This window comes from Pseudophryne corroboree, chromosome 9, assembly GCF_028390025.1.
Source record: "Pseudophryne corroboree isolate aPseCor3 chromosome 9, aPseCor3.hap2, whole genome shotgun sequence".
Taxonomy (NCBI): domain Eukaryota; kingdom Metazoa; phylum Chordata; class Amphibia; order Anura; family Myobatrachidae; genus Pseudophryne; species Pseudophryne corroboree.
Genome location: NC_086452.1, coordinates 406,585,328 through 406,612,730, shown reverse-complemented (window position 1 = coordinate 406,612,730; position 27,403 = coordinate 406,585,328). Strand labels below are relative to the sequence as shown.

Genomic DNA, 27,403 nt, shown 5'->3' with positions numbered 1-27,403 from the left:
CGGCAGCTATTCCGCCGATCCGCGTGCTTTTCGACAAGTCGAATGCCTCGACTTGTTGAAAAGCTCTGAATAGGTCGAATCAGGGTTCGACCTTAAAAAGTCAAAAACTGCGGTCTTTTCGACAGATGGCAGTTTTCGACTGCAGTTGAATATACCCCATAGACAGTAAATTCAAATGCAAATGTGTAAATATAGTAGAGAATGTTACTCAGAGGAATGGCAGAGCCACTCTGCAACCTGAACTTTGGTGGTCATTCTGAATTGATCGCAGCCAGCAACTTTTTGCTGCTGCTGCGATCAACTAGTACGCGCCTATGGGGGAGTGCATTTTAGCTTAGTAGGGCTGTGATCGCTTGTGCAGTCCTGCTAAACGAAAAAAATTTCAAGCAGAAGAAGACTAGCCCTGGACATACTTACCCTGTGCGACGATCTCTGCGATGCTGGAGCCGGCTTTGACGTCAGACATCCGCCCTTCGTTCTGCTGGAAACGCCTGTGTTTTCCTTACCACTCCCCGAAAACGGTCTCCAACGGTCCGGATCCGGCCAGGTACGCCTTCTTCTTGTCACTCTTCTTTGCGGTCGGCTCTGCGACTGCTTCCATCGTATGACGTGATGTAACCCAGCGACCCCTATCGCCGGGCAACATCGAGCATGAGCATTGCGGCCGCCACACATGCGAAATTTCGGACCCGTTCGCACCGCAGCGATAAACCGCTGCGTACAAACATGTCGGAAGGACCCCCTTTATGTAGGTGAAACCTCTGCCAAACAGTCCGTTTACATCAAACCCTACCCTAGTGTAAAAATGTGCTGCAACTTCACTCGCCTTCATGGCTGGGCTCGCTGATAGACTGCAGAACATAAAACTGCACCGCATTTGTTCATGGTATTATAGTACGGAAATGTAAAATAAGCCTATATAAATGTAAAGCAGATTTTTGTCCATTTTTACAATAGAAGCTACTTAGACATACATCACAACTATTGTACTGATTGTTATGCATTGTAGATGTTCTGGTAATTCATAACAATTTAAAATATGCATTCACCTTTCAAAATGCAGACCGTTTATTAATTCCAAACAGCAATGTAACAATATGCTAATTGTGGTTTTGTTATAAGAGGATAAACCAATTTCACTGCCAGTGTCCTTGTATACAGTGAGTAACGAAGTGAGATTTGCTCAGATCCGCACAGCTACCATAAATGGAGAATTTGTAGTAATTATGTATTATTGTGTGTCCTAAATTTTCACCCAGAAAACAATTACAGAAAAATAATGACAGTCCTTTAGACAGAATCATATTGAAGCATATTGCATATCCAAATCTGATAGGTTTGCCTGTTTTACAATACTGTCATTAGACGTAGCACATAACGCTATACCTTTATATAACGCTGCCATTAATCACCTATTCTATGATTATGCACATACTAGGGGTGTTTTATTCATGTATTGGACCTGTGTGCCAGAATAGTGATATGTGATATTCAGTTATACCCACAAATGGGTGCAAGGTATACAGTGCACATAGACTCCTGGGTCCAGAGATGCCCTCACCCAGGGCCGGATTAAGGGAGGGGCGAAAGGGGCGGTTGTCCCAGGGCCCCCACACATTTGGGGCCCCTACACCCAGGAGCGTGGTAATCTCCACCCTCCCGGCGGCTCAGCTCAGCTGTTCATTAACAGCATCGCCGAGGAAGTGTTGCTTGCACAGCATTTCATAGTCTCGCAGGATTTCAGTGCAGCATCCCGCAAGACTATTAAATGCTGTGCAAGGAACACCTCCTCGGCAGCGCTGTTAATGAACAGCTGAGCCGCCGGGAGGGGGGAGACTGTCACGCTCCTGGGTGTAAGGGCCCTGACTCCAGCATCCGCTGCACCGCCGGACGGACAGGTAGCGTGCGCGCATATGTGTGTGTGTACATCTGTGTGTGTGTTGTGTGCAGCATGAGTGTATGTGTGTGTGTTGTGTGCAGCATGGGTGTGTATATGTGTGTGTGTGTTGTGTGCAGCATGGGTGTGTGTGTGTGTGTTGTGGGCAGCATGGGTGTATATGTCTGTGTGTGTCTGTGTGTGTGTTTGTGTGTAAGGGAGGGCTCAGAGGTCTGTCATCTACTATAGTGGGGTTCCCCATCATGCTTAATCCGGCCCTGCCCCCACCACACTCCCCTCACCTGTAGACTATACTTACCCCTCTGCTGATAGTGGCGCTGGCTGCAATGGTTTGATTTTGGGCACATCAAGCCACACTGCATGTGAACCAGTTCAGGTTAGGATTAGGCTGCGTGGGGAGAGTTATGGTTAGGTTGCGGGAGGTGGTGGTGGGGGGGGGGGGGGTTAGGATTAGGCTGTGGGATGGGAGGGTTAGGCACCACCGGGAAGGGTTAGGTTGCAGAGGAGGGAGGGTTAGGTTTACGCTGCGGTAAGAGGGATTAGGGTTAGCCACCTCTGGGGTGGGTTAGGGTTAGGCTGCTGGGGCGAGGTGGGGGGTCGGAGGGTTAGAGTCAGGCTGCGGGTAAGGAAGGTTAAGGGTAAGTGAGGTTAGGGATTAGGTGTCAGGATCCAGAGCCCTGCCAGTATTCTGGCTGCCCACTTCCCAAGCCCCGGGATCCTGATACCATCCCTGGAGACTGACTGGACGATGGGATGTTGCCTATAGCAACCAATCAGATTCTACTTCTCATTTTTCTAGCACTTTCTGGAAGATAATACCTTGGAATCTGATGGCAACATCCCATCTTAAATAGAACTCCCATCTTAGTAAATTTACCCCGAGAGTCTTTGCAGTTGGTACTGTAAGTGGACATTTCACCACTTTGGGCATTTTTAAAGTACTTAACAACACTATTAGAATTTATTGGATCCGTTAGGAGAGTGTAGTGCATATTTATTACTCAGTAACACCTTTTATATACAGTATACCATTATTTTCCCAGTATATGCAGAGATATATGAGAGACTATATGATATGGAGCATTAGGAGAATTGTGGATTATATTTGATATCAATGATGTGCGGGAATAAATTCTATTCGGACAGCTTTTTCATTTTTTTTTTTTTTGGTCTATGATTTATGCTGGCTTGATATATTTATTATTGCGCTCACAGGAGTTATTATTAGCCTTTTACATCTTTTGTGTTATAATAAATTATTATTTTTTTATACTGATTTTTTTGTGTACAAATATGTAATTAAGCGCCACTTGTTTATCCGGTCTTTAGGTCGACAACACTTAGGTCGACCACTATTGGTCGACATGCATTAGGTCGACATGGCCATTAGGTCGACATGGTCACTAGGTCAATATGGCAAAGGTCGACATGAGTTTTTCACTTTTTTTTCATTTTTGAACTTTTTCATACTTTACGATCCACCTGGACTACTAATGGGAAAAGTAACCTTGCCCGAAGCATGGCGAGGGGACATGGTGCACTAATTGGGGTTCCCGGTCACTTTACGAAGAAAACAGTAATTTAAAAAAAAAAATTATGTTGACCTTTTTCCATGTCGACCTTTTTCCATGTTGACCTAATGACCACATCAACCTATTTCAGGTGTCGACCTAGTTACTGTCGACCAATAGTGGTCGACCTAATGACTGTCGACCTTGTTACTGATCTAAACCCGCGCCACTTGTATCTCAGGTTTTGTGTTTTAATGCCCTTTAATGCATTCCACCTATGCTCTAGACCAGAGGTTCTCAAACTCGGTCCTCGGGGGCACACACAGTGCATGTTTTGCAGGTAACCCAGCAGGTGCACAGGTGTATTAATTACTCACTGACACATTTTAAAAGGTCCACAGGTGGAGCTAATTATTTCACTTGCGATTCTGTGAGGAGACCTGCAAAACATGCACTGTGTGTGCCCCCGAGGACCGAGTTTGAGAACCTCTGCTCTAGACTCTAACATGGAGAGTGCGGGTTGTCCTCTCAGCATATTGCATACCACAGATGCAAGCAGACTGGAAGTTAATAAAACTATCTATTTGAATATTAGCACCTGATGAAAGGCACTTTCACCAGTGGGAGTCTACACAATAGTATCAATTTCAAAACCAAGGAAGGACAGATCATTTTATTTATTTATTAAGTTTCTTATATAGCACAGCACATTCCATTGAGCTTTGATTAGAAATTGGCCCTTCAATGTTTTCACGCGCAATCGGAACACTAAGTTCCGCAAACAATGCTATAACCAATGAGGAGATCAGCACATCTGGGAGAATCTGCAGGACCAATACAAAGGAAAGCATTGAAAGATGGCATTTCCCAATACCTGCCATCAGTGCAGAGACAAGCTAAATTCCTCAAAAAAGGTGTATGACCACCTAATTTCCCATAGGCAAGCATTTGGCTATGAAATATTACCCAAACACCTGATATCCTGTATATCGCAATGTATCAATGTGCAAGGGAAGTAAGTGGAAAGTCACTCAACATCTACCTTGACCAAGAGCACTTCTGGGCCAAAAGATATCACTAACTCTAAGGCACTGTTAAAGGATAGGAATCATTGACATGAGCCCCAAAAGGATAAGAAAGATGCTGAATCCTTAGACAAATGCAGGGACAGGGGGGGCTCCAGTTGCCTGGAGCCCAACCAACCCCTTAGCAAGTGGCTCAAATTATGACAATAGCAATGGTATACAGTATAATACGATTACTAGAGCTGCCGCCACATCATGCAACTTAAGGGACAGAGCGGAGATTCTGCACATGCCTATTGATTGCTACTTCTTCTACCAAGTTTGCTGTGTGTGTGAATCTGTGTCCTCAATTAGTGGACTGGACTAGAGAGTAGCTACCAGAAAGAAGAGACAGGAGCCTTGCCATACGGTGGGAGAATGTGCGCTTATGAAGTGCAGTTTTATTATGTGTGTTTATTTATTATGGGATGTTTAATCTTTTCCTGACCACTTATTTATATTATGTATCTAAATGTTTGATACAGCCTATACGATTAATACTGTATTCCATATAGTATCCAGTGTATAAATTAGTGATGGTTCGTCGGAATCCGAACCCGCCCGAACTTCACCTTTTTTTGCACGGGTCCGAGCAACTCGGATCCTCCCGCCTTGCTCGGTTAACCCGAGCGCGCCCGAACGTCATCATCCCACTGTCGGATTCTCGCGAGATTCGGATTCTATATAAGGAGCCGCGCGTCGCCGCCATTTTTCACTCGTGCATTGGAAATGATCGTGAGAGGACGTGGCTGGCGTCCTCTCAGATTCTATGTTCAGGGGGCTGCAAATATCTGTGCTCAGTGTGCTGCAAATATCTGTGCTCAGTGTGCTGCAAATATCTGTGGTCAGTGTGCTGCAAATATCTACATTCTCTGCCTGAAAAACGCTCCATATCTGTGCTCAGTGTGCTGCAAATATCTGTGCTCACACTGCTTTATTGTGGGGACTGGGGACCACCAGTATTATATAGGAGGAGTACAGTGCAGAGTTTTGCTGACCAGTGACCACCAGTATTATACGTTCTCTGCCAAAAAAACGCTCCATAACTGTGCTCAGTGTGCTGCAAATATCTGTGCTCACACTGCTTTATTGTGGGGACTGGGGACCACCGGTATTATATAGGAGGAGTACAGTGCAGAGTTTTGCTGACCAGTGACCACCAGTATTATACGTTCTCTGCCTGAAATACGCTCCATATCTGTGCTGTATAGTAGTATATATACTTATATAGTAGGAGTACAGTGCATAATTTTGCTGACCACCAGTATATAATATATAGCAGTACGGTACAGTAGGCCACTGCTCTACCTACCTCTGTGTCGTCAAGTATACTATCCATCCATACCTGTGGTGCATTTCAGTTTTGCACAGTTTGCTGACCACCAGTATATAATATATAGCAGTACGGTACAGAAGGCCACTGCTCTACCTACCTCTGTGTCGTCAAGTATACTATCCATCCATACCTGTGGTGCATTTCAGTTTTGCACAGTTTGCTGACCACCAGTATATAATATATAGCAGTACGGTACAGAAGGCCACTACTCTACCTACCTCTGTGTCGTCAAGTATACTATCCATCCATACCTGTGGTGCATTTCAGTTTTGAACGGTTTGCTGACCACCAGTATATAATATATAGCAGTACGGTACAGAAGGCCACTGCTCTACCTACCTCTGTGTCATCAAGTATACTATCCATCCATACCTGTGGTGGATTTCAGTTTTGCAGTTTGCTGACCACCAGTATATAATATATAGCAGTACGGTACAGAAGGCCACTGCTCTACCTACCTCTGTGTCGTCAAGTATACTATCCATCCATACCTGTGGTGCATTTCAGTTTTGCACAGTTTGCTGACCACCAGTATATAATATATAGCAGTACGGTACAGAAGGCCACTGCTCTACCTACCTCTGTGTCGTCAAGTATACTATCCATCCATACCTGTGGTGCATTTCAGTTTTGCACAGTTTGCTGACCACCAGTATATAATATATAGCAGTACGGTACAGAACACCACTGCTCTACCTACCTCTGTGTCGTCAAGTATACTATCCACCCATACCTGTGGTGCATTTCAGTTTTGCACAGTTTGCTGATCACCAGTATATAATATATAGCAGTACGGTACAGTAGGCCACTGCTCTACCTAACTCTGTGTCGTCAAGTATACTATCCATCCATACCTGTGGTGCATTTCAGTTTTGCACAGTTTGCTGACCACCAGTATATAATATATAGCAGTACGGTACAGTAGGCCACTGCTCTACCTACCTCTGTGTCGTCAAGTATACTATCCATCCATACCTGTGGTGCATTTCAGTTTTGCACAGTTTGCTGACCACCAGTATATAATATATAGCAGTACGGTACAGAAGGCCACTGCTCTACCTACCTCTGTGTCGTCAAGTATACTATCCATCCATACCTGTGGTGCATTTCAGTTTTGCACAGTTTGCTGACCACCAGTATATAATATATAGCAGTACGGTACAGAAGGCCACTGCTCTACCTACCTCTGTGTCGTCAAGTATACTATCCATCCATACCTGTGGTGCATTTCAGTTTTGCACAGTTTGCTGACCACCAGTATATAATATATAGCAGTACGGTACAGTAGGCCACTGCTCTACCTACCACTGTGTCGTCAAGTATACTATCCATCCATACCTGTGGTGCATTTCAGTTTTGCACAGTTTGCTGACCACCAGTATATAATATATAGCAGTGCGGTACAGTAGGCCACTGCTCTACCTACCTCTGTGTCGTCAAGTATACTATCCATCCATACCTGTGGTGCATTTCAGTTGTGCGCAGTATATATAGTAGTAGGCCATTGCTATTGATACTGGCATATAATTCCACACATTAAAAAATGGAGAACAAAAATGTGGAGGGTAAAATAGGGAAAGATCAAGATCCACTTCCACCTCGTACTGAAGCTGCTGCCACTAGTCATGGCCGAGACGATGAAATGCCATCAATGTCGTCTGCCAAGGCCAATGCCCAATGTCATAGTAGAGAGCATGTAAAATCCAAAAAACAAAAGTTCAGTAAAATGACCCAAAAATAAAAATTAAAAGCGTCTGATGAGAAGCGTAAACTTGCCAATATGCCATTTACGACACAGAGTGGCAAGGAACGACTGAGAGCCTGGCCTATGTTCATGGCTAGTGGTTCTGCTTCACATGAGGATGGAAGCACTCATCCTCCTGCTAGAAAACTTAAAAGAGTTAAGATGGCAAAAGCACAGCAAAGAACTGTGCGTTCTTCTAAATCACAAATCCCCAAGGAGAGTCCAATTGTGTCGGTTGCGATGCCTGACCTTCCCAACACTGGACGGGAAGAGGTGGCGCCTTCCACCATTTGCACGCCCCCTGCAAGTGCTGGAAGGAGCACCCACAGTCCAGTTCCTGACAGTCAAATTAAAGATGTCACTGTTGAAGTACACCAGGATGAGGATATGAGTGTTGCTGGCGCTGAGGAGGAAATTGACAAGGAGGATTCTGATGGTGAGGTGGTTTGTTTAAGTCAGGCACCCGGGGAGACACCTGTTGTCCGTGGGACGAATATGGCCATTGACATGCCTGGTCAAATTACACAAAAAATCACCTCTTCGGTGTGGAATTATTTTAACACAAATGCGGACAACAGGTGTCAAGCTGTGTGTCGCCTTTGTCAAGCTGTAATAAGTAGGGGTAAGGACGTTAACCACCTCGTAACATCCTCTCTTATATGTCACCTGGAGCGCATTCATCAGAAGTCATTGACATGTTCAAAAACTTTAGGTGACAGCGGAAGCAGTCCACTGACAACTAAATCCCTTCCTCTTGTAACCAAGCTCCTGCAAACCACACCACCAACTCCCTCAGTGTCAATTTCCTCCTTACACAGGAAAGCCAATAGTCCTGCAGGCCATGTCACTGGCAAGTCTGACGAGTCCTCTCCTGCCTGGGATTCCTCCGATGCATCCTTGAGTGTAACGCCTACTGCTGCTGGCGCTGCTGTTGTTGCTGCTGGGAGTCGATCGTCATCCCAGAGGGGAAGTCGGAAGACCACTTGTACTACTTCCAGTAAGCAACTGACTGTCCAACAGTCCTTTGCAAGGAAGATGAAATATCACAGCAGTCATCCTGCTGCAAAGCGGATAACTCAGGCCTTGGCAGCCTGGGTGGTGTCAAACGTGTTTCCGGTATCCACAGTTAATTCACAGGAAACTAGAGACTTGCTTGAGGTACTGTGTCCCCGGTACCAAATACCATCTAGGTTCCATTTCTCTAGGCAGGCGATACCGAGAATGTACACAGACCTCAGAAAAAGAGTCACCAGTGTCCTAAAAAATGCAGTTGTACCCAATGTCCACTTAACCACGGACATGTGGACAAGTGGAGCAGGGCAGACTCAGGACTATATGACTGTGACAGCCCACTGGGGTAGATGTATTGCCTCCCGCAGCAAGAACAGCAGCGGTGGCACCAGTAGCTGCATATCGCAAACGCCAACTCGTTCCTATGCAGGCTACGCTTTGTATCACCGCTTTCCAGAAGAGGCACACAGCTGACAACCTCTTACGGAAACTGAGGAACATCATTGCAGAATGGCTTACCCCAATTGGACTCTCCTGGGGATTTGTGACATCGGACAACGCCACCAATATTGTGCGTGCATTACATGTGGGCAAATTCCAGCACGTCCCATGTTTTGCACATACATTGAATTTGGTGGTGCAGAATTTTTTTTAAAATGACAGGGGCGTGCAAGAGATGCTGTCGGTGGCCCGAAGAATTGCGGGCCACTTTCGGCATTCAGCCACCTCGTGCCGAAGACTGGAGCACCAGCAAACACTCCTGAACCTGCCCCGCCATCATCTGAAGCAAGAGGTAGTAACGAGGTGGAATTCAACCCTCTATAAGCTTCAGAGGATGGAGGAGCAGCAAAAGGCCATTCAAGCCTATACAGCTACCTACGATATAGGCAAAGGAGGGGGAATGCACCTGACTCAAGCGCAGTGGAGAATGATTTCAACATTGTGCAAGGTTCTGCAACCCTTTGAACTTGCCACACGTGAAGTCAGTTCAGACACTGCCAGCCTGAGTAAGGTCATTCCCCTCATCAGGCTTTTGCAGAAGAAGCTGGAGAGATTGAAGGAGGAGCTAAAACAGAGCGATTCCGCTAGGCATGTGGGACTTGTGGATGGAGCCCTTCATTCGCTTAACCAGGATTCACGGGTGGTCAATCTGTTGAAATCAGAGCACTACATTTTGGCCACCGTGCTCGTTCCTAGATTTACAACCTACGTTGTATCTCTCTTTCCGGCAGACAAAAGTCTGCAGGGGTTCAAAGACCTGCTGGTGAGAAAATTGTCAAGTCAAGCGGAATGTGACCCGTCAACAGCTCCTCCTTCACATTCTCCCGCAACTGGGGCTGCGAGGAAAAGGCTAAGAATTCTGAGCCCACCCGCTGGCGTTGATGCAGGGCAGTCTGGAGCGAGTGCTGACATCTGGTCCAGACTGAAGAACCTGCCAACGATTACTGACATGTCGTCTACTGTCACTGCATATGATTCTGTCACCATTGAAAGAATGGTGGAGGATTATATGAGTGATCGCATCCAAGTAGGCACGTCAGACAGTCCGTACGTATACTGGCAGAAAAAGAGGCAATTTGGAGGCCCTTGCAGAAACTGGCTTTATTTTACCTAAGTTGCCCCCCCTCCAATGTGTACTCCGAAAGAGTGTTTAGTGCAGCCGCTCACCTTGTCAGCAATCGGCGTACGAGGTTACTTCCAGAAAATGTGGAGAAGATGATGTTCATCAAAATGAATTATAATCAATTCCTCCGTGGAGACATTCACCAGCAATTGCCTCCAGAAAGTACACAGGGACCTGAGATGGTGGATTCCAGTGGGGACGAATTAATAATCTGTGAGGAGGGGGATGTACACAGTGAAAGGGGTGAGGAATCGGAGGATGAGGAGGAGGTGGACATCTTGCCTCTGTAGAGCCAGTTTGTGCAAGTAGAGATTGATTGCTTCTTTTTTGGTGGGGGCCCAAACCAACCAGTCATTTCAGTCACAGTCGTGTGGCAGACCCTGTCGCTGAAATGATGGGTTTGTTAAAGTGTGCATGTCCTGTTTATACAACATAAGGGTGGGTGGGAGGGCCCAAGGACAATTCCATCTTGCACCTCTTTTTTCTTTCATTTTTCTTTGCATCATGTGCTGTTTGGGGACTATTTTTTGAAGTGCCATCCTGTCTGACACTGCAGTGCCACTCCTAGATGGGTCAGGTGTTTGTGTCGGCCACTTGGGTCGCTTAGCTTAGTCATCCAGCGACCTCGGTGCAAATTTTAGGACTACAAATAATATTGTGAGGTGTGAGGTGTTCAGAATAGACTGAAAATGAGTGGAAATTATGGTTATTGAGCTTAATAATACTATGGGATCAAAATGACCCCCACATTCTATGATTTAAGCTATTTTTGAGGTTTTTTTGTAAAAAAAACACCCGAATCCAAAATACACCCGAATCCGACAAAAAATTTTCAGGGAGGTTTTGCCAAAACGCGTCCGAATCCAAAACACGGCCGCGGAACCGAATCCAAAACCAAAACACAAAACCCGAAAAATTTCCGGTGCACATCACTAGTATAAATAGACCAATGCTTACATTAATGTCCAGGGCAGGGCCGGTGCATGGTAATTTGGCACCCTACCCAAAATGTATTACACCCCCCCACACACACACTCATACACACCCCCTTAGGTGAAAAAGTGTGGAGGTCATAGATCTGTGAAAGGATTCGACTCCACCTCACCATGCTACCACTGCGCGGTGACCTGTGATTTGCCGGCCAGTGGGCTGGTCCCTGTGTACAGTGCGGGACCTCTAGCAGCTGCTGGCACTGTGTTTGGTCAGTGGATGGGGGTGCATGTGGGGGAGCGGTAATGCATCTGCAGGGTGCAGTGTGTACAGTGGATGCTGCTGCTGACTCGGCTCCCAGATGCGTCGCAGGGGACAATGGTGGATAGTGTGTACCGCACCCACTTCCTGGGGGTGGCAGTCGCAGGGGTCCTGGTTCAGTAAGCATATGGCCCAGCAGCTCTGCTCCGGCATTATTACATCGGAGACAAGTGAAATTGCACCAATGAGTATCGCTTGAAGATCTTGTCCCTGCTGCAGAGGCATGACTGCCAGACCATGCTGGACATCGCCTGTGGCACAGGGTGAGCTCAGTGGGAAAGCGTAAATTCTACCCAGGGGAGAGGACAGCTTCCCCGTCACTGTTACAGACTGAGAGTCCAGGCCCATCTGTACACACTAGTGATAGCCCGGTCCCATCCATAACACACAGAACTGTCACACATTTACACCACATAAGAGTGTCCCTTATTCACGTAACGACACACATTAGTGCTCCTTCTACACATTACTATGCTATCACTGTTTGTGCATTTCAGGTGCACAATCAGCCTGGTGATCAAGATTCATCAAATAGAGTATGACAATTATTTTGCACATATGCTGCCAATTTGTACCCCCTAGCACACCCACACTTCCACCCTGCCACCCTGTACCCCTGACACACCCACACCACCAGCCTGCCACCCTGTACCCCCTAGCACACCCACACCACCATCCTGCCATCCTGTACCTCCTAACACCCCCACACCACCAGCCTGCCACCCTGTACCCCCTAACACCCCCACACCACCAGCATGTACACCCTAACACACCCACATAACTATCATGTACCCCCTAATAACCCCACACCACCATCCTGCCTCCCTGTACCCCCTGACACACCCACACCAGCAGCCTGCCCCACACTGTATCCCCTAGCACACCCACCCCACCAGTCTGCCACATTGTACCCCCTGACACATCCACACCACCAGCCTGCCACACTATACCCTCTGACACACCCACACAACCAACCTGCCACTCTGAACCTCCTGACTCACCCACACCACCAGCCTGCCACCCTGTACCCCCCCAACACTCCCACACTACTAGCCTGCCACCCTGTACCCCCTAACACCCACACCACCAGCATGTACCCCCTAACACACCCACATCACTATCATGTGCCCCCTAACAAATCCACATTACCAGCTAGTCAATACAGAAATCATTACCTGGACTCACCTGTTATCCACAAGACACCAGCACACTCCGACATCATGCTACACAGGGCAGAGAACACTGCCAGGCAGCTTATTGCAGTAAGCAGGAACACTCTCCTCCAGTTCTGCGGTCACATGTCTCCAGTGCTGAGGGTGGAGGTTAGGGAACCATTGGCAGCTGCGGCGTTTCAACTTCTGTGCAGGCGAGAGGAGGGGTTCTGCACAAGGCAACTGCCGATATTATGCACCGCGTCACATGACCACTATCGGGCTGCAGCACAGGCTCTCTACGCGGCCATGAGAATCTGGAATAATGGACGGGCTGGCTTTGACTGTCACTATGCACTGCTTTCTCTGGGGCAGCATCAGCGGGCCGCCCCTTCAGGTCCCCAGTCCATAGGCAGCTGCCTAAAGCTGCCTAATGGAAGTGCTGTCCCTGGTCCAGGGTCATTACCAGATTCTTCTACTGCAGAGTTGTACATTGCGGACTGCATTTGGAAACCCCCCTCTAGAAATCCTGCATTTGCCACTGGAATCAGTCTATATTTACCTGGATCCTTCTTGAAAACAACTCCCACAGGACAAAACACCTAGAGATTTGTACAGTTCAGCCATACTGTATGATCCTAAATCCCCTCCTTTATAACTCTTTCAAGAAGAACCTCCTGCACATGGTTGTTTCAACAGAGGAGTGGACCCGTGTGCACCTCCAGGTGGAACCCCCTCCTCTGCATGGCACAGTAGTCTCCCTGGCATTTGCCGGAGTCTACTGCGCATGTGTAGGTCTCCGGAAACATGGAGATCGCCATGTTCCGGAGACCAATTTAACTACTGTCCATGTACGGCGGCCACTTTGGCGATGAATTTCGCAGCGATAGCAGCGACTGCCGCTGGACTGCGGAAAGGTAAGTATTCAAATATGTGTGCAGTGTGTGCATTGTTGGGGCCCCTGGACCCAGGGGCCCATGTACACTGCACATATTGCTCCCATTATGGAAACGCCAATGCTCCTGCAATTCAAATGCAGATTTCAAATTCAGATGAGTTCCAGAAGGAATAAACCCGTGTATAAACTCCTTTATCACTAAGCCATAAAACATAAACACCTACAGTAGAAGAGACAATCACACTTTCTTAAAAGGGTTACTCTGTACCCAACCTCAGGGTTTAAAATGGACTTGGGCTTAAAGACGGCCTTACAGTATGCTTAAACTGACGGGTTGCATTTTCCACTTCTTTTTTTACTTTTTATTATTCTCCTCTCCTACTTCTTATCTTTGCTTATTTTATATTAATAACCATTCTCAGTGCGAGATAAAATTGTCTACCATACCAGTTGTGCATTTCTTTCCATACAAGATAAAGATCTTTTTTGTTTACGGTTTCTTTGTAACCTGTTGGTCAATAGAAACTTTATTCCCCGAGCAATTTCCTCGTATCGGTTTAAATTGAGGCTCCTTTATAATCTTTTTCTGTTGCGTGTCTTATTGTCGCCATTATGTTGTAATCATTTTGTCAATCTTATTGCAGTAGCTATAATTTACATGAACAGATGACTCCTGCAGAAGACCTCTCATAGTCCGAGTTAAGAAATGAGCACCATTTAAATTGTAAAACTAAATAGCATGAAATAGAACATAGCACGAGATGTCCAAAATTGCCCGAGGTTTTGGATCAGCTTTGAAATATCCTCTACGGTTTCCCGATAGAATGTTGTTGTGTTTTATTATTGTTATTTATGATGACGCATAATTGAAATCCAAGCTGGCAGATGGAAAAACAATTTGGATCTCACTGTATGATTGTGACTACATAGACAACTAGTTTTGCAAAGATTTAAAAAAATAATAATAATCTTTTCCGCACCTGCGACTATTCGCCTATTTACAACCTGTATTATAGAATTAGATTGTAGTGAAGAATGACCAGCGTGTGTTGCCGTTTGATGAAAAGACCCAATTTAATACATTTATTAGGGTTTCATCAAATAGGGAGGGGCCTTAGACTGCACACCTTTAGCTGCCAGTAATGTGAGGTGCTACCTACTGAGACTTGTAGTTCTAAAGAATAAAAAAGGGGGGTGTTGTAGGTGCACTGTCTCTAGCATTACTGATATCATATAGCTTAGCATATAATAAATAGTGGAGTTTAGTTATGAATTGATCAATACATGAAGCTGCAGCCCCGCGGCAAGGGACTCCACTCTGCTGCAGTACCTAACACTATAGGGGTTCAAACCTAGGGCACGGGACCCCCCAAAAAACAACAGCCAAGCAACCCCAGGGCATCGAAGGGAATAATTATGTGTAGTGAGAAGGATTAAGGGATAGGTGAGAAAAAAATAAGGGGGGGGGGGGTGTTATGGGGTGAATTAATATAAGTGAAAAAAATGTGTAACATGTATAATAAATAAACGGTGAAAGTGCCAAATTAAATGTAATGCTGCGATGCCCCGTTGTCGCCAAGCCACGGCAGTCCAGGAGGCCCCGTACCCCAGGAGCCAGCCCATTTCTGACCTATTGTTCTGAATAATTGGACTTACCTAGAATTGTGCCATATTCACAAGTGCAGTCATGCTAGGTACCCTAATTAAAATAAATGAGGGTCAGGTGCGGGTGGGTGCAAGTCTAAGAATGAAGGTGTCTCCCTCCTTCAGGTGTGTCTATACAAAACACTTTTAGTTTGCTAGGGAGGGGCCTTAGACTGCACACCTATAGCTGCCAGTAATGTGAGGTGCTACCTACTGAGACTTGTAGTTCTACAGAAGAAAAAAGGGGGGTGTTGTAGGTGCACTGTCTCTAGCATTACTGATATCATATAGCTTAGCATATAATAAATAGTGGAGTTTAGTTATGAATTGATCAATGCATGAAGCTGCAGCCCCGCGGCAAGGGACTCCACTCTGCTGCAGTACCTAACACTATAGGGGTTCAAACCTAGGGCACGGGACCCCCCAAAAAACCACAGCCAAGCAACCCCAGGGCATCGCAGGGAATAATTATGTGTAGTGAGAAGGATTAAGGGATAGGTGAGAAAAAAAAAAAAAGGGGGTGTTATGGGGTGAATTAATATTAGTGAAAAAAATGTGTAACATGTATAATAAACAAACGGTGAAAGTGCCAAATTAAATGTAATGCTGCGATGCCCTGTTGTCGCCCAGCCACGGCAGTCCAGGAGGCCCCGTACCCCAGGATCCACCCCATTTCTGACCTATTGTTCTGAATAATTGGACTTACCTAGAATTGTGCCATATTCACAAGTGCAGTCATGCTATACCCTAATTAAAATAAATGAGGGTCAGGTGCGGGTGGGTGCAAGTCTAAGAATGAAGGTGTCTCCCTCCTTCAGGTGTGTCTATACAAAACACTTTTAGTTTGCTAGGGAGGGGCCTTAGACTGCACACCTATAGCTGCCAGTAATGTGAGGTGCTACCTACTGAGACTTGTAGTTCTACAGAAGAAAAAAGGGGGGTGTTGTAGGTGCACTGTCTCTAGCATTACTGATATCATATAGCTTAGCATATAATAAATAGTGGAGTTTAGTTATGAATTGATCAATGCATGAAGCTGCAGCCCCGCGGCAAGGGACTCCACTCTGCTGCAGTACCTAACACTATAGGGGTTCAAACCTAGGGCACGGGACCCCCCAAAAAACCACAGCCAAGCAACCCCAGGGCATCGCAGGGAATAATTATGTGTAGTGAGAAGGATTAAGGGATAGGTGAGAAAAAAAAAAAAAGGGGGTGTTATGGGGTGAATTAATATTAGTGAAAAAAATGTGTAACATGTATAATAAACAAACGGTGAAAGTGCCAAATTAAATGTAATGCTGCGATGCCCTGTTGTCGCCCAGCCACGGCAGTCCAGGAGGCCCCGTACCCCAGGATCCACCCCATTTCTGACCTATTGTTCTGAATAATTGGACTTACCTAGAATTGTGCCATATTCACAAGTGCAGTCATGCTATACCCTAATTAAAATAAATGAGGGTCAGGTGCGGGTGGGTGCAAGTCTAAGAATGATGGTGTCTCCCTCCTTCAGGTGTGTCTATACAAAACACTTTTAGTTTGCTAGGGAGGGGCCTTAGACTGCACACCTATAGCTGCCAGTAATGTGAGGTGCTACCTACTGAGACTTGTAGTTCTACAGAAGAAAAAAGGGGGGTGTTGTAGGTGCACTGTCTCTAGCATTACTGATATCATATAGCTTAGCATATAATAAATAGTGGAGTTTAGTTATGAATTGATCAATGCATGAAGCTGCAGCCCCGCAGCAAGGGACTCCACTCTGCTGCAGTACCTAACACTATAGGGATTCAAACCTAGGGCACGGGACCCCCCAAAAAACCACAGCCAAGCAACCCCAGGGCATCGCAGGGAATAATTATGTGTAGTGAGAAGGATTAAGGGATAGGTGAGAAAAAAAAAAAAAAAGGGGGGTGTTATGGGGTGAATTAATATTAGTGAAAAAAATGTGTAACATGTATAATAAACAAACGGTGAAAGTGCCAAATTAAATGTAATGCTGCGATGCCCTGTTGTCGCCCAGCCACGGCAGTCCAGGAGGCCCCGTACCCCAGGATCCACCCCATTTCTGACCTATTGTTCTGAATAATTGGACTTACCTAGAATTGTGCCATATTCACAAGTGCAGTCATGCTAGGTACCCTAATTAAAATAAATGAGGGTCAGGTGCGGGTGGGTGCAAGTCTAAGAATGAAGGTGTCTCCCTCCTTCAGGTGTGTCTATACAAAACACTTTTAGTTTGCTAGGGAGGGGCCTTAGACTGCACACCTATAGCTGCCAGTAATGTGAGGTGCTACCTACTGAGACTTGTAGTTCTACAGAAGAAAAAAGGTGGGTGTTGTAGGTGCACTGTCTCTAGCATTACTGATATCATATAGCTTAGCATATAATAAATAGTGGAGTTTAGATATGAATTGATCAACATAACACTAGGGATGTGCACTTGAAATTTTTCGGGTTTTGTGTTTTGGTTTTGGGTTCGGTTCCGCGGCGTGTTTTGGGTTCGTACGCGTTTTGGCAAAACCTCACCGAATTTTTTTTGTCGGATTCGGGTGTGTTTTGGATTCGGGTGTTTTTTACAAAAAACCCTAAAAAACAGCTTAAATCATAGAATTTGGGGGTCATTTTGATCCCAAAGTATTATTAACCTCAAAAACCATAATTTCCACTCATTTTCAGTCTATTCTGAACACCTCACACCTCACAATATTATTTTTAGTCCTAAAATTTGCACCGAGGTCGCTGGATGACTAAGCTAAGCGACCCAAGTGGCCGACACAAACACCTGGCCCATCTAGGAGTGGCACTACAGTGTCACGCAGGATGGCCCTTCCAAAAAACACTCCCCAAACAGCACATGACGCAAAGAAAAAAAGAGGCGCAATGAGGTAGCTGTGTGACTAAGCTCAATGACCCAAGTGGCCGACACAAACACCTGGCCCATCTAGGAGTGGCACTGCAGTGTCACGCAGGATGGCCCTTCCAAAAAACACTCCCCAAACAGCACATGACGCAAAGAAAAAAAGAGGCGCAATAAGGTAGCTGTGTGACTAAGCTCAGCGACCCAAGTGGCCGACACAAACACCTGGCCCATCTAGGAGTGGCACTGCAGTGTCACGCAGGATGGCCCTTCCAAAAAACACTCCCCAAACAGCACATGATGCAAAGAAAAAAAGAGGCGCAATGAGGTAGCTGTGTGACTAAGCTCAACGACCCAAGTGGCCGACACAAACACCTGGCCCATCTAGGAGTGGCACTGCAGTGTCACGCAGGATGGCCCTTCCAAAAAACACCCCCCAAACAGCACATGACGCAAAGAAAAAAAGAGGCGCAATGAGGTAGCTGTGTGAGTAAGCTAAGCGACCCTAGTGGCCGACACAAACACCTGGCCCATCTAGGAGTGGCACTGCAGTGTCACGCAGGCTGGCCCTTCAAAAAACTACTCCCCAAACAGCACATGACGCAAAGAAAAAAAGAGGCACAATGAGGTAGCTGTGTGAGTAAGCTAAGCGACCCTAGTGGCCGACACAAACACCTGGCACATCTAGGAGTGGCACTGCAGTGTCACGCAGGATGGCCCTTCAAAAAACACTCCCCAAACAGCACATGACGCAAAGAAGAAAAAAAAGAGGTGCAATGAGGTAGCTGTGTGAGTAAGCTAAGCGACCATAGTGGCCGACACAAACACCTGGCCCATCTAGGAGTGGCACTGCAGTGTCACGCAGGATGGCCCTTCAAAAAAATACTCCCCAAACAGCACATGACGCAAAGAAAAATTAAAGAAAAAAGAGGTGCAAGATGGAATTGTCCTTGGGCCCTCCCACCCACCCTTATGTTGTATAAACAGGACATGCACACTTTAACCAACCCATCATTTCAGTGACAGGGTCTGCCACACGACTGTGACTGAAATGACGGGTTGGTTTGGACCCCCACCAAAAAAGAAGCAATTAATCTCTCCTTGCACAAACTGGCTCTACAGAGGCAAGATGTCCACCTCATCATCATCCTCCGATATATCACCGTGTACATCCCCCTCCTCACAGATTATCAATTCGTCCCCACTGGAATCCACCATCTCAGCTCCCTGTGTACTTTGTGGAGGCAATTGCTGCTGGTCAATGTCTCCACGGAGGAATTGATTATAATTCATTTTAATGAACATCATCTTCTCCACATTTTCTGGAAGTAACCTCATACGCCGATTGCTGACAAGGTGAGCGGCGGCACTAAACACTCTTTCGGAGTACACACTTGTGGGAGGGCAACTTAGGTAGAATAAAGCCAGTTTGTGCAAGGGCCTCCAAATTGCCTCTTTTTCCTGCCAGTATAAGTACGGACTGTCTGACGTGCCTACTTGGATGCGGTCACTCATATAATCCTCCACCATTCTTTCAATGGGGAGAGAATCATATGCAGTGCCAGTAGACGACATGTCCGTAATCGTTGGCAGGTCCTTCAGTCCGGACCAGATGTCAGCATCAGCAGTCGCTCCAGACTGCCCTGCATCACCGCCAGCGGGTGGGCTCGGAATTCTGAGCCTTTTCCTCGCACCCCCAGTTGCGGGAGAATGTGAAGGAGGAGATGTTGACAGGTCGCGTTCCGCTTGACTTGACAATTTTCTCACCAGCAGGTCTTTGAACCCCAGCAGACTTGTGTCTGCCGGAAAGAGAGATCCAAGGTAGGTTTTAAATCTAGGATCGAGCACGGTGGCCAAAATGTAGTGCTCTGATTTCAACAGATTGACCACCCGTGAATCCTTGTTAAGCGAATTAAGGGCTCCATCCACAAGTCCCACATGCCTAGCGGAATCGCTCTGTGTTAGCTCCTCCTTCAATGTCTCCAGCTTCTTCTGCAAAAGCCTGATGAGGGGAATGACCTGACTCAGGCTGGCAGTGTCTGAACTGACTTCACGTGTGGCAAGTTCAAAAGGTTGCAGAACCTTGCACAACGTTGAAATCATTCTCCACTGCGCTTGAGACAGGTGCATTCCACCTACTATATCGTGCTCAGTTGTATAGGCTTGAATGGCCTTTTGCTGCTCCTCCAACCTCTGAAGCATATAGAGGGTTGAATTCCACCTCGTTACCACTTCTTGCTTCAGATGATGGCAGGGCAGGTTCAGGCGTTTTTGGTGTTGCTCCAGTCTTCTGTACGTGGTGCCTGTACGCCGAAAGTGTCCCGCAATTCTTCTGGCCACCGACAGCATCTCTTGCACGCCCCTGTCGTTTTTTAAATAATTCTGCACCACCAAATTCAAGGTATGTGCAAAACATGGGACGTGCTGGAATTTGCCCAGATTTAATGCACACACAATATTGCTGGCGTTGTCCGATGCCACAAATCCACAGGAGAGTCCAATTGGGGTAAGCCATTCCGCGATGATCTTCCTCAGTTGCCGTAAGAGGTTTTCAGCTGTGTGCGTATTCTGGAAACCGGTGATACAAAGCGTAGCCTGCCTAGGAAAGAGTTGGCGTTTGCGAGATGCTGCTACTGGTGCCGCCGCTGCTGTTCTTGCGGCGGGAGTCCATACATCTACCCAGTGGGCTGTCACAGTCATATAGTCCTGACCCTGCCCTGCTCCACTTGTCCACATGTCCGTGGTTAAGTGGACATTGGGTACAGCTGCATTTTTTAGGACACTGGTGACTCTTTTTCTGAGGTCTGTGTACATTTTCGGTATCGCCTGCCTAGAGAAATGGAACCTAGATGGTATTTGGTACCGGGGACACAGTACCTCCAACAAGTCTCTAGTTGGCTCTGCAGTAATGATGGATACCGGAACCACGTTTCTCACCACCCAGGATGCCACGGCCTCAGTTATCCGCTTTGCAGCAGGATGACTGCTGTGATATTTCATCTTCCTCGCAAAGGACTGTTGGACAGTCAATTGCTTGGTGGAAGTAGTACAAGTGGTCTTACGACTTCCCCTCTGGGATGACCATCGACTCCCAGCAGCAACAACAGCAGCGCCAGCAGCAGTAGGCGTTACACGCAAGGATGCATCGGAGGAATCCCAGGCAGGAGAGGACTCGTCAGAATTGCCAGTGACATGGCCTGCAGGACTATTGGCATTCCTGGGGAAGGAGGAAATTGACACTGAGGGAGTTGGTGGGGTGGTTTGCGTGAGCTTGGTTACAAGAGGAAGGGATTTACTGGTCAGTGGACTGCTTCCGCTGTCGCCCAAAGTTTTTGAACTTGTCACTGACTTATTATGAATGCGCTGCAGGTGACGTATAAGGGAGGATGTTCCGAGGTGGTTAACGTCCTTACCCCTACTTATTACAGCTTGACAAAGGCAACACACGGCTTGACAAATGTTGTCCGCATTTCTGTTGAAATACTTCCACACCGAAGAGCTGATTTTTTTGGTATTTTCACCAGGCATGTCAATGGCCATATTCCTCCCACGGACAACAGGTGTCTCCCCGGGTGCCTGACTTAAACAAACCACCTCACCATCAGAATCCTCCTTGTCAATTTCCTCCCCAGCGCCAGCAACACCCATATCCTCCTCATCCTGGTATACTTCAACACTGACATCTTCAATCTGACTATCAGGAACTGGACTGCGGGTGCTCCTTCCAGCACTTGCAGGGGGCGAGCAAATGGTGGAAGGCGCATGCTCTTCATGTCCAGTGTTGGGAAGGTCAGGCATCGCAACCGACACAATTGGACTCTCCTTGTGGATTTGGGATTTCGAAGAACGCACAGTTCTTTGCTGTGCTTTTGCCAGCTTGAGTCTTTTCATTTTTCTAGCGAGAGGCTGAGTGCTTCCATCCTCATGTGAAGCTGAACCACTAGCCATGAACATAGGCCAGGGCCTCAGCCGTTCCTTGCCACTCCGTGTGGTAAATGGCATATTGGCAAGTTTACGCTTCTCCTCCGACAATTTTATTTTAGATTTTTGAGTCCTTTTTTTACTGATATTTGGTGTTTTGGATTTTACATGCTCTGTACTATGACATTGGGCATCGGCCTTGGCAGACGACGTTGATGGAATTTCATCGTCTCGGCCATGACTAGTGGCAGCAGCTTCAGCACGAGGTGGAAGTGGATCTTGATCTTTCCCTATTTTTGGAACCTCAACATTTTTGTTCTCCATATTTTAATAGGCACAACTAAAAGGCACCTCAGGTAAACAATGGAGATGGATGGATACTAGTATACTTATGGATGACGAGCGACTGCCGACACAGAGGTAGCTACAGCCGTGAACTACCGTACTGTGTCTGCTGCTAATATAGACTGGATGATAATGAGATAAAATTAAAATATATATATATATATCACACTAGTACTGCAGCCGGACAGGTATATATTATGTAATGACGGACCTGCTGGACACTGTCTGTCAGCACTGCAGACTCCTAAAGTAAGCTACTAGTATCAAGAAGATAGAAGAAAAAAAAAAACCACGGGTAGGTGGTATACAATTATGGATGGACGAGCGACTGCCGACACAGAGGTAGCTACAGCCGTGGACTACCGTACTGTGTCTGCTGCTAATATAGACTGGATGATAATGAGATAAAATTAATATATATATATATATATCACACTAGTACTGCAGCCGGACAGGTATATATTATGTAATGACGGACCTGCTGGACACTGTCTGTCAGCACTGCAGACTCCTAAAGTAAGCTACTAGTATCAAGAAGATAGAAAAAAAAAAAAAAACCACGGGTAGGTGGTATACAATTATGGATGGACGAGCGACTGCCGACACAGAGGTAGCTACAGCCGTGGACTACCGTACTGTGTCTGCTGCTAATATAGACTGGATGATAATGAGATAAAATTAAAATATATATATATATCACACTAGTACTGCAGCCGGACAGGTATATATTATGTAATGACGGACCTGCTGGACACTGTCTGTCAGCACTGCAGACTCCTAAAGTAAGCTACTAGTATCAAGAAGATAGAAAGAAAAAAAAAACACGGGTAGGTGGTATACAATTATGGATGGACGAGCGACTGCCGACACAGAGGTAGCTACAGCCGTGGACTACCGTACTGTGTCTGCTGCTAATATAGACTGGATGATAATGAGCTAAAATTAAAATATATATATATCACACTAGTACTGCAGCCGGACAGGTATATATTATGTAATGACGGACCTGCTGGACACTGTCTGCAGAATGCGTTTATAAAAACACCACACGACGAGTGTTTAACTTTTTCAGGCAGACAATCACAATATACTGGTGGTCAGCAGACAATCACAATATACTGGTGGTCAGTGGTCACTGGTCAGTCACACTGGCAGTGGCACTCTGGCAGCAAAAGTGTGCACTGTACTTAAAATATGTACTCCTGCTATAACTGCTCCCCAGTCTCCCCCACAATTAAGCTGTGTGAGCAGTGAGCACTCAGCACAGTCAGATAATGATATACAGTATTACATATGATGCAGCACACTGGGCTGAGCACAGATATGGTATGTGACTGTTTCACACTGTGTATCGTTTTTTTTCAGGCAGAGAACGGATTAATTAAACTGGTGGTGGTCACTGGTCACTGGTCACACTATCAGCAAGTAGTACTCCGTCCTAAGCAGACAATCACAATATACTGGTGGTCAGTGTGGTCACTGATCAGTCACACTGGCAGTGTGGCACTCTGGCAGCAAAAGTGTGCACTGTACTTAAAATATATTATTTATGTACTCCTGCTCTAACTGCTCCCCAGTCTCCCCCACAATTAAGCTGTGTAAGCAGTGAGCACTCAGCACAGTCAGATATACAGTATTACATATGATGATGCAGCACACTGAGGCTGAGCACAGATATGGTATGTGACTGTGTCACACTGTGTATCGTTTTTTTTCAGGCAGAGAACGGATTAATTAAACTGGTGGTCAATGGTCACTGGTCACACTATCAGCAAGTAGTAGTACTCCAGTCCTAATATGCTCCCCAAAATTAGTAAATAGTGTCTCTAACTCTCTACTCTCTTCTCTATAAACGGAGAGGACGCCAGCCACGTCCTCTCCCTATCAATCTCAATGCACGTGTGAAAATGGCGGTGACGCGCGGCTCCTTATATAGAATCCGAGTCTCGCAATAGAATCCGAGCCTCGCGAGAATCCGACAGCGGGATGATGACGTTCGGGCGCGCTCGGGTTAACCGAGCAAGGCGGGAAGATCCGAGTCTGTCTCGGACCCGTGTAAAAAGCTCATCACTACATGATAACACCCCCTTTTTTTCTCACCTGTCCCTTAATCCTTCTCACTACACATAATTATTCCCTGCGATGCCCAGGGGTTGCTTGGCTGTAGTTTTTTGGGGGGTCCCGTGCCCTAGGTTTGAACCCCTATAGTGTTAGGTACTGCAGCAGAGTGGAGTCCCTTGCCGCGGGGCTGCAGCTTCATGCATTGATCAATTCATAACTAAACTCCACTATTTATTATATGCTAAGCTATATGATATCAGTAATGCTAGAGATAGTGCACCTACAACACCCCCCTTTTTTCTTCTGTAGAACTACAAGTCTCAGTAGGTAGCACCTCACATTACTGGCAGCTATAGGTGTGCAGTCTAAGGCCCCTCCCTAGCAAACTAAAAGTGTTTTGTATAGACACACCTGAAGGAGTGAGACACCTTCATTCTTAGACTTGCACCCACCCGCACCTGACCCTCATTTATTTTAATTAGGGTACCTAGCATGACTGCACTTGTGAATATGGCACAATTCTAGGTAAGTCCAATTATTCAGAACAATAGGTCAGAAATGGGGTGGATCCTGGGGTATGGGGCCTCCTGGACTGCCGTGGCTGGGCGACAACAGGGCATCGCAGCATTACATTTAATTTGGCACTTTCACCGTTTGTTTATTATACATGTTACACATTTTTTTCACTAATATTAATTCACCCCATAACACCCCCCCCTTTTTTTTTCTTTCTCACCTATCCCTTAATCCTTCTCACTACACATAATTATTCCCTGCGATGCCCTGGGGTTGCTTGGCTGTGGTTTTTTGGGGGGTCCCGTGCCCTAGGTTTGAACCCCTATAGTGTTAGGTACTGCAGCAGAGTGGAGTCCCTTGCCGCGGGGCTGCAGGTTCATGCATTGATCAATTCATAACTAAACTCCACTATTTATTATATGCTAAGCTATATGATATCAGTAATGCTAGAGACAGTGCACCTACAACACCCCCCTGGTTTCATCAAATATACTGTATATTTTTGCATTTATTTTAAATGTATTTACACAGAATGGGTTTCATTTTTTTAGCATATTGGTACAAATATACTTGAAAATGTATGAGTCTTACATAAAAAAAAAACAACATTCAACAATATATTTAAATATGCTTTTGTAAGGATTTTTCTTGCAGTTATTTTATACAGTTATTTTTATTAGAGATGAGCGGGTTCGGTTTCTCTGAATCCGAACCCGCCAGAACTTCATGTTTTTTTTCACGGGTCCGAGCGACTCGGATCTTCCCGCCTTGCTCGGTTAACCCGAGCGCGCCCCGAACGTCATCATGACGCTGTCGGATTCTCGCGAGGCTCGGATTCTATCGCGAGACTCGGATTCTATATAAGGAGCCGCGCGTCGCCGCCATTTTCACACGTGCATTGAGATTGATAGGGAGAGGACGTGGCTGGCGTCCTCTCCGTTTAGAATTAGAATAGATTAGAGAGACACTTGATTTACTAATTTTGGGGAGCATTAGGAGTACTCAGTAGTGTACAGTGCAGAGTTTTGCTGATAGTGACCAGTGACCACCACTTTTATTTATAATCCGTTCTCTGCCTGAAAAAAGCGATACACAGCACACAGTGACTCAGTCACATACCATATCTGTGTGCACTGCTCAGGCTCAGGCCAGTGTGCTGCATCATCTATTATCTATATATAATATTATATATATCTGTCTGACTGCTCAGCTCACACAGCTTATAATTGTGGGGGAGACTGGGGAGCACTACTGCAGTGCCAGTTATAGGTTATAGCAGGAGCCAGGAGTACATAATATATTATATAGTGAGTGACCACCAGACACACAGTGCAGTTTATTTAATATATCCGTTCTCTGCCTGAAAAAAGCGATACACACAGTGACTCAGTCAGTCACATACCATATCTGTGTGCACTGCTCAGGCTCAGGCCAGTGTGCTGCATCATCTATATATATTATATATCTGTCTGACTGCTCAGCTCACACAGCTTATAATTGTGGGGGAGACTGGGGAGCACTACTGCAGTGCCAGTTATAGGTTATAGCAGGAGCCAGGAGTACATAATATTATATTAAAATTAAACAGTGCACACTTTTGCTGCAGGAGTGCCACTGCCAGTGTGACTAGTGACCAGTGACCTGACCACCAGTATATAATATTAGTAGTATACTATCTCTTTATCAACCAGTCTATATTAGCAGCAGACACAGTACAGTGCGGTAGTTCACGGCTGTGGCTACCTCTGTGTCGGCACTCGGCAGCCCGTCCATAATTGTATATACCAGTGACCTAACCGTGGTTTTTTTTTCTTTCTTTATACATACATACTAGTTACGAGTATACTATCTCTTTATCAACCAGTCTATATATTAGCAGCAGACACAGTACAGTGCGGTAGTTCACGGCTGTGGCTACCTCTGTGTCGGCACTCGGCAGCCCGTCCATAATTGTATATACCACCTAACCGTGGTTTTTTTTTCTTTCTTTATACATACATACTAGTTACGAGTATACTATCTCTTTATCAACCAGTCTATAAATTAGCAGCAGACACAGTACAGTGCGGTAGTTCACGGCTGTGGCTACCTCTGTGTCGGCACTCGGCAGCCCGTCCATAATTGTATATACCACCTAACCGTGGTTTTTTTTTTCTTTCTTTATACATACATACTAGTTACGAGTATACTATCTCTTTATCAACCAGTCTATATATTAGCAGCAGACACAGTACAGTGCGGTAGTTCACGGCTGTGGCTACCTCTGTGTCGGCACTCGGCAGCCCGTCCATAATTGTATATACCACCTAACCGTGGTTTTTTTTTCTTTCTTTATACATACATACTAGTTACGAGTATACTATCTCTTTATCAACCAGTCTATATATTAGCAGCAGACACAGTACAGTGCGGTAGTTCACGGCTGTGGCTACCTCTGTGTCGGCACTCGGCAGCCCGTCCATAATTGTATATACTACCTAACCGTGGTTTTTTTTTCTTTCTTTATACATACATACTAGTTACGAGTATACTATCTCTTTATCAACCAGTCTATATATTAGCAGCAGACACAGTA

At 46.0% G+C, this 27,403-nt stretch overlaps 1 long non-coding RNA gene across 4 annotated transcripts in view; it reads left to right on the top strand.

Moving 5' to 3' along the window:
- Window positions 1-1,760: 1,760 nt before the first annotated feature.
- The window catches only part of LOC134957085 (uncharacterized), a 342,583-nt gene continuing 316,940 nt past the window's right edge, over window positions 1,761-27,403 (top strand). For all 4 annotated transcript variants that reach the window (XR_010186449.1, XR_010186448.1, XR_010186450.1 and 1 more), the window contains exon 1: window positions 1,761-1,898. This is a non-coding gene — a long non-coding RNA (uncharacterized LOC134957085). The remainder of the gene's footprint in view (window positions 1,899-27,403) is intronic.